This window comes from Gossypium hirsutum, chromosome D04, assembly GCF_007990345.1.
Source record: "Gossypium hirsutum isolate 1008001.06 chromosome D04, Gossypium_hirsutum_v2.1, whole genome shotgun sequence".
Classification (NCBI taxonomy): Eukaryota; Viridiplantae; Streptophyta; class Magnoliopsida; order Malvales; family Malvaceae; genus Gossypium; species Gossypium hirsutum.
Window position 1 is genome coordinate 26,253,462 of NC_053440.1, and position 9,031 is coordinate 26,262,492.

Below are 9,031 nucleotides of genomic sequence, written 5' to 3' on the forward strand. Positions count from 1 at the left end.
GGAGGTTTAATGGGACATTTTGGAGTGGTCAAAACACTACACATGTTGCAAGAACACGTCCGTTGGCCATATATGAAGAAGGACGTTGAAAAGGTATGTTCCAAGTGCATTACATGTGAACAAGCAAAATCTAAGGTAATGCCTCATGGCCTTTACACTCCTTTACACGAGAAGCTGAGTTGGTGAAATCCTTACACAAGAAGGCCAGGCAGCGAATAGCCAAAACAGATGACATCAACACCAACAAAGCAAACAAGAGGCGTAAACGGGTTGTCTTTGAACCCGGAGATTGGGTTTGGGTCCATATGAGGAAAGAACAATTTCATACAAAAAGAAAGTCCAAGTTGGACCCAAGGGGCGATGGGCCTTACCTAGTACTCGAGCGGATCAACGACAATGCCTATAAAATTGATCTACCTAGTGAGTATAATGTAAGTTCTACTTTTAATCTGGCTGACTTGTCCCCATTTGATTTTTCAGATTCAAGGACGAATCTTTTTGAGGAAGGGGGAATAATACGAGTCACAAAGGCCCAACCCAAGCTTAAGAACGTGATGAGCTAGAATTACCACAAGGCCCAATAACGAGGTCAAAGGCCAGACAAATGAGTTCGAAACTAAATGGGACCATTAAGGAATTTGTTAGCAAGGGCTTAAATGCGTACACGAAAGTAAGAGAAAATCAAGATTCACTTTCTTGTTTTCAAGAAAATCAAGAAACTGAATCTTGGCCCAATTTTGCTGTTTGGAGCGATTTCAAGAATCAAGAAAATCAAGATTTCAAATCTTTGAAATCTTGGTCCAAGAAACCGAATCTTGCAGCCAAAGTGCATTGGATCTCCGTTACGAGCATCAACGAACCAATTTCGGGAGGAGATGGACTACAAGCCCAAGTTCTTGAAGGCAAGGCCCAATGAGATGATTCCAAGCCCAACCAAGAAGTCAAATCATACTTAGTTGAAAATCAGGCCAAATTTTTTAAGTGGCCCAATTTGTAAAACATTTTAATTGTTTAAATATCTAGTTTAATTTTTAGACTTTAGGATTATTATATGTCAAAATTCGGCCCAAGCAGCCCATTAAAATGCCTTGGCTGAATTTCCCTATTAATTTATTAATTAGGTTTTTTTTTAAGTTTTCCTAATGAGATTAGGAAATAGATAGAAGGCCTATTAATAGGCATGGCCGACCACCCTATTCAAAAACATTACATTACATTAAGATTTCAGATTTTTGCTGAGTAGAAATTCTCTTTGAGTTTTCTCCAAGAATTCTCTTGAATTTTCTTTAGAAGTAGTTTTAACAATCTTTTTGATTGTGGGAGCTATCTTCAGCCTTCTTCTTGCCATTGTTCTTCTTTGGAGGGGAGAGTAGAGCCGTTTGAAGGGAGTTGTGAAATCTTTCTCGATTTCAAGGCTTCTTAGGACTTATATTTATTTCTTGCTATCATTCTTTCTTTTTTAAATCCTGCTTGCGTCGATTTTTATTTAATTAATTTGTTTGATGTTCTTGTTGCGTTTCAAACTTTCCAAAACATCCAAGATCTGATTTGCCCCCTTCTTCATTAAAGATCGGATTGCCCCCCTTGTTATTGGTAGCAAAGAAAATTCAAGATCCCTAAAATTCATTGTTCTTGCAAATTAAGTGGATGTTTTTGACCATTCGATTACCTTGTTTTAGCATTATAAATAGATGTAATCAGCCATAGAGAGAAGAACTTTTTGCTGAATATAGATGAAATATTTGAATTGTGAGCTATCCAATTCTCTTTGTTCTTTCGGAATTGATTTGACTTATCAAGCATTGCTTGTGGCGTCCATCTTTTCTTTGTTGCTGAACTTATCACCTTTGGTGTGGCGTTCAATATGCCTTTGGTTCCTATCATAGTTGATAGTGGGTCAAGGTTCCTTTCCTGATTCCTTTAACCGAAAAACACCTAAAGACCATTTTGAGATTCGGGTCAACAATTCGTTGTTGTTGGTTCATTTTCGGTCTTAGCCAATTAATTTGTTATTGTTTCCTCTTTATTTTGTTTATTACCTTTGTTTGAAGCCATTATCTCTATTTTGTTTCATTTTAAAACTGAAACGAATCCATCCTTACTCAATTCACGATTGGGCAACACATACGACTCAAAACATCACGAGACGAGTTCGTATCAGAAATCGAAAGAAAAGAAGAAAAGATTGAAAAAGAAAAAGAAATCCAAAAAGAGAGTGAGGTCAAAAATAAAATTGAAAATGAGAGAGGAAATGAAAAGAGAAAAAAAATAAGTTGAGATTAGAAAAGAGTTTGAAAAAGAGAAGAGTGAAAAAGGAGAAAGCAATCGAGCAAAAGTGAGGAATGTTCTAACTAACCCATTTGCAAGTTTGCCGTGTAAATTTTCTTCTTTCCAGGTTTCCAAGGAAACGATTGACAAGTTTCGACTTCAATACCTTTCCATGGATAGAAGGTTCACTTTGGCTGAAAAAGGTAGTGTTCTCAATGATCCTAGTTCGCCTATGCCAAAAGGTAAGCAAGGTATGAGTCTTGAAATTTTTAAAGCACCTCTGCCTTTTTCGATTGTTGATGGGTCATTTGTTGATGATTTGGTCTTTAGAAAGAATCTGAACTTTGACGTGGCTACTTGTCATTCTTTGATTGACGATGACCCATTTGTTTTGTCTGATGATAAAAAGATTCTTGCTTTTGAAAAATATTATTTTCTTGATGATATTAGTTGTTTGTCTTTAACTTGCAATGGAATACATGTTTTGGATCCGCAAGATGAAAGTCCATATAAAATGTTCATTCTCACTGATCATGTTGAAAAGGAATGGAAATGTATTGATGAATACGCCATTGGCAAGATTTTTGATGAAGAGCGAATAAATCAGCACCAACAAAATCTGGAATTGTGTGATCAAAAGTTGACATATCATCTGCTTGGTTGTGTTGATCATGTGGATTATCTAATTTTTGGTGTGAAATTTCCATGTTTTTGTAAATCTTTTCGAATGAAATTTAAAGGGTTTGCTTGTTTGAATTTGAGTATGTTAACACCCTCGTTGTTTAATTTGTGTAAATTGTTGGAGATAAAAGGACTCTTTTGCCATTTGGATCGAGTAGTCAAAATCATGTCTTTAATCCTGGAGTTTGCTATTATGAATCATCCATGAAAGAAAGCAGGCATCGTAAATTTTGTTTGAATGAATGTGTAAACAATCTTTGTTTGTATGATACTTTGTCTTTAAGTTTGAAAATGAGCCATGTGAATCTTGTTGGTTTGTTAAGTCAAAATCAAAATTTTGTTTTCGGAGGATGTTCTCAACTGTGGACTAAAAGATCCGAACATGTTTTGAATGATAATGATTTTGAGTTGCTTAGTGCTCTTTCTATGAAGCCGGTCATGAAATTGCCAAATCAAATTGAAATGGCAAGAGAACATTTTGTCTTTGACCCCGGTGAACACCATTCTATATCATTTCCTAAGGTAATCGAACCATGGAAAGTTGACTTCCAAAACCATAGCTATCAAATGCCTTGTGATTTATGTTTGTTTCCATCAAAGAAAAAGGTAAGAACAATTTCTATTTTTGACCCCGGTATTGGATTATTTGTTCAAACTGTGAATCAAATCTCAAAAGTTCCTTTGTGTTTAATCTTCATCGTGTCACTAATTCGTTTTATTCTTTTAAAGGTGACAATGTGAAGTGGTACCCTCCTAAAGAGGGAGGACATGCGAATGAGCTTCTTTTGATCCGAGTTAATTGTGGCTTTCAGAATCTTCAATGATATTTCGCGAGTAAATGGCCCGATTTGGGGACAAATTCGCTTTAAAGAGGGAGGGGATGATACGACCATGCCCCGGGCAGACTTTTGGATCAGCTCCCTAAGCATTGTTTGCAAATCCATGCGAGCTGAATTAGTTCAATTTCATTTCGTTAAGCTCCGTTTAGCTCGTTTCCAGCTCACTCGAGCTCAAGTCAACTCATTCAAGCTCAATTCAGCTCAATCTCAACCCAATGAGCTTATTTTTAGCTTTCTTTAGCTTGCATTTATTTTGCTGAAATAAACCATTTGATTTGTCATTAGTTAAATTAGTTGTTTATCTTAAGTTAGTTAATTTGTTAAAATCTGGACAAATAATTAATTAAGTGTTTTAATTATATCTAAATTAAATACTTAATTAATTATGATGTTTTAAATATGTCTGAAATTGTTAATATGTATGGCCAAATTTAATGTGCAAATTATTGAGTTCATATGCTGCTAATTTAATGTGTTTGAAATGCATTTAACTTGCTGATTTAATTTGCTGCAGGTTCATGAACGGATTGGTGCAATGTATGGGAGTGTGCATGCACAATTGAGGTTCAATGGATGGCATTTAAAGGAGCACATGCATTTGGGACGTTCATGCAAGAGGGAGTTGCTGAAAGTTCATGTATTTGAAGATTCATGGATCATATTTATGGGGGAAATACATGGGACGTTTCATGCATGATTCATGCATTTTCAAGATGACCATTCAAGTATTTTAGGCACATTAATGCCTCATTCAGCCAAGGGAGATGTAGGATCATTAAAGAGCTGCACATTCATGGAATTATGGAGATTCTTCAAGGCTAAGGATGCATGAATGCATCAAGTGAAGCATCATGATGGTTCGGCCAATTCATGTACCATCTTCAAGCATGAACTGGATTTTAATGCTATTTGTGTGAACATGTTAAATACCTGTGTGAACAGAATTTAAGTTAGTGTGAACAACATAGATGCCGAATATCAATAGGCATTTTAGGCTTATAAATAGCTTACTTGTTTATTGTAAAAGGTTACATAATTTGATCAATTAAACTTAATAGAACTTTTGTTCTTGTGAGGTTACCTCCTCTCTTCTTTCGTTCGAGTCTCGAAGTGACTTATCTAGCTTGCTAGTGGTGTCAATCCGAACTCCATTGAACTTATCACCGAATCGGTGTGGCGTTCAACCATCTTCCTATACCTTTGGTTCTTACCTCCATATAGGTAACGGGTCAAGGTCCGCTTCTATCTTTCATCAAATTTCACCTTAAGCAATATAAGACTCGGGCAATACTTTTTAGTATTGAATCTTTCTTAAAGTTTGAGTTCTTTATCCATTTCCATTTATCTATCATCTTTGTAACTTAATTCTTTGTTAAACCGAACCTATCTTTCATCAAACCAAAACCCATCCTTTGAACCCATTTTGCCTAACTTTCGCTTATAAAACATTCAAACTCCATCTATCTACAAATTTGAACGAGCTTCTCGTCGACGATCGGGCATCTTAAGTGAACCCGACTCAATCAACCGGGCCGGATCGCATCATCAAGGCCACTCGCACTTACAACGAAACCTAGAAAAACAACTTTTTCAGTACAAAAGTTACATTTCTTAAGGTTTGCAAATAATACTTCCTTTTGTAAAACCTCCAAAACAGCATGCAAATGTTCAAGATGATTAGATAAGGATTTTCTATAAATTAAAATATTGTCAAAATAAACTACACAGAAACGACCTCATGAAAGACCTCAAAACGTGGTTCATCAACCTCATGAAAGTACCCGGGGCATTGGTGAGGCCAAATGGCATCACTAGCCACTCATACAAATCGCATTTGGTCTTGAATGTGATCTTCCACTCGTCCCCCTCCCGCATGCGAATTTGATGATAGTCGCTTTTCAGATTGATCTTAGGGAATTACTTAGCACCGCTAAGCTCGTCCAACTTATCATCAAGTCTAGGGATGGGATGATGGTATTTGACGGTAATCTTGTTGATGGCTCAGCAGTCTACGCACATCCTCCATGAACTATCCTTTTTAAGCACCAACAAAACAGGTACCGCGCATGGACTTAGACTCTCCCGTATATATCCTTTCTCCATTAATTCTGCTACTAGTCATTGCAACTCCTTAGTTTCCTCAGGGTTGCTTCGATAAGCTGGTCAATTCAGAATTGTAGCCCCGAGAAAAAAAGTCTATTTGGTGTTCGATACCTTGAAAAGGAGGCAATCCGCTAGGCACTTCTTTCGGGAAAACGTCTTCGAATTCCTGAAGCAATGAAATAACAGACAAAGGCAAAGGGTTATCAAGTTCGTTAGCATCGAAAAAATATTCCTTGTACATAAGTACAAACATGGGCTGGTGCAACAACAAGGACTTCCTTATTTCTTTTTCCCTCGCAAATACGCTCATTTTACCACTCTCATTTTCTTTTTGACTTTCTTGTTCCTCTCGTACTTTTACCTCCACTCCATCACTTTTTCCTTTCTTTTTATTATTTTTTTCTTTCTCTTTTTCAATCTTTTTTTCTTGTACTTTTTCTTTCTTTTCTTTCAATTTCAATTGATCTTGGTACACTTGTTTTGGAGTCAGTGGCGCTAAGGTTACATTTTTGCCACGGTGCTTAAATGTATATCAATTTGTATAACTGTCATAGATCACGCGCCTATCAAACTGCCATGGATGCCCCAAAAGGAGATGTCCCGCGTGCATGGGAACTACATCACACACCACTTCGTCTTGGTACTTCATGATGGAAAATGCTACCACAGCTTGCTTTGTCACTTTAAGCTCGCCTCCATCATTCAACCATTGCAACTTGTATGGAGTTGGGTGTTTGGTCGTGGCAAAACCTAGCTTTTCCACCAGTATGTTACTTACTAAATTAGTACAGCTTCCACCATCAATGATCATACTACATACCTTGCCTTAGATGTGGCATCATGTGTGGAAAATATTCTCCCTTTGTTGATCAGTTTTAGCACTTTGTATGCTGAGGCTTGGTTTCACCACAAGGATTTCACCTTCAACCGGTAACTCTAAATCTTCTTCTTCTTCATCGGATGGCAATTTAGGCTCATTTTTATCCTCCTCCTTAGATTTAATTTCACCATCGACCCTTACCACCATAATACGTCGATTGGGACATTGGCTAGCTATGTGCCCCCAGCCTTGACACTTGAAACATTTTGTCTCTCGTGTGATTTGGCACTTGCTCATTTTTATTCTGACTTGGCTCGGCAATGGGCTGATTGGATTTAGCTGCTACAACTGACTCCTTTGTTTGAATAAGGGGTTTGTTGACTCCTTGGCTCCATTTGTTAGTGGAGGGATTGGCATAGGATCGACTAACTCCTTTTCGTTTGAGTTGTTTTTCAATCTAAATCACCATGTGGACCATGTCCATCACTTCAACATAGTGTTGTAATTACACTATGTTGGCGATGTCACAGTTTACACTCGCAAGGAATCTAGCCATTATCGCCTCTCGATCCTCCTCGATATCAGCTCGGATCATTGCTATCTCCATTTCTTTATAATAGTCTTCAAAGCTTCTATTGCCTTGAGTAAGGTTTTGGAGTCATTGATATAAATCCCGATGGTAGTATGAAGGAATAAATTGTTTTCGCATGACAGAATTCATTTCAGCCCAAGTGGAGATGGGTCTTTCACCATTTCATCTTCAACTCGTTACTAGCCGGTCCCACCACACAATTGCATATTCAAAAAACTCGATTGTCGCGAGCTTTACCTTTTTGCTCTCCGAATACTTGTGACGTTCAAAAATGAGCTCAATCTTCTTTTCCCACTCCAAATAAGCTTCAGAGTCATTCTTACCTTGAAATGGTGGAATCGTCATCTTAATATTCTTAAGGTTATCATCTGGACGATCTTGATCTCTAGGGCCCCGATGTCGTTGGCGGCCTCGTTGACGTACACTTTGGGTAGATGAATGATCACATTCTTGATCACTTTCTTCATAGGGATCTTGTTTTGGACGCTCGCGCTCTCGCCTTACACCTTTCGGACTTGCCACGTGCTATTCTCGTGTCTCGACTCGAAATAATCAATCTTTAATTGGTTCGAGTTTACGATCGAATAACCGCTCCATTTCTTGCATGAGTGCTTGAAGGGTGAGATCTAGCACGCCTACTCCAACATTTCTTATGGGATGGAACCCGCCTTTTACATTTGGATTTCTTTTCGGACTTTGTGACATTTTAGGAACTCACAAAAAAAACCTCACTATCCACCCACAAAGAAATTACACTCACTTGGCTCTTACATGCTTGAATAGTCTCACTTTCTCTTGTCTTTTTTCACTCACTCCGCCTCTCTAAGTTCTCAAAAGGACTAGTTAGACTTATAAGCAGTTGTTGTGGGTCGATTTGCAGAGCGTTGTCGATTTAAGGATAGGAATTGTTGTAGGACAAGAAGGTAGGCTAGAAATAAATGGTTGGGTTATGGTGATGTAAGCACGCCCGGGAGCTCAACGAATTTGAACCAAGACCCCATTGAGCTTTTTAAAGGTCCAATGACTCGAGCTCGAGCTAGGCAATTCCAAGAAGCTGTTTCAACTTTAATCACTCAATTTTGAGAATAGAACAAGATCGATGTCAATGGAGAAGTTCGGTCCAGCTCCTTAAAGACTTCTTACACCTTATTGCAAGCTGAACTTAGCTCATTGCTAGCTTCCCGAGCTCCACTCAGCTCAAATCAACTCACTTGAGCTTATTTTATCTCGTTTGAGCTCAATTTAGCTTACTTTCAGCTCGTCTCTTTTATCATTTCAATAAATTAAGTATTATTTTTAATTTATTCAATTTGATACAGCTCATGACCGAATTCCCTAGCTCAAATCAGTTCATTAATTATTTTCACATGTTTTAGCTAGCCGAACTTAATATACTAGTTAGTCCATAATTAATTGTTTATCTTTGTATGTTAATTAATTTGTCTTGATATTATATGAACTATGTTCAGCCGAACGTGAAGATGTATTTAATACAAGATTAATGTACGGCCTGGTGCAAAGTATAGAAGGGTGCATGCACAATTGAGGTTCAATGGATGGCATTTAAAGGAGCACATGTATTTGGGACGTTCATGCAAGAGGAAGCTGATAAATGTTCATGCATTTGAAGATTCATGGACTGTATTCATGGAGGAACATGCATTGGGTCGTTTTCATGCATGCTTCATGCAGATTCAAGATGATCATCAAGTATTCAAGGCACATTAA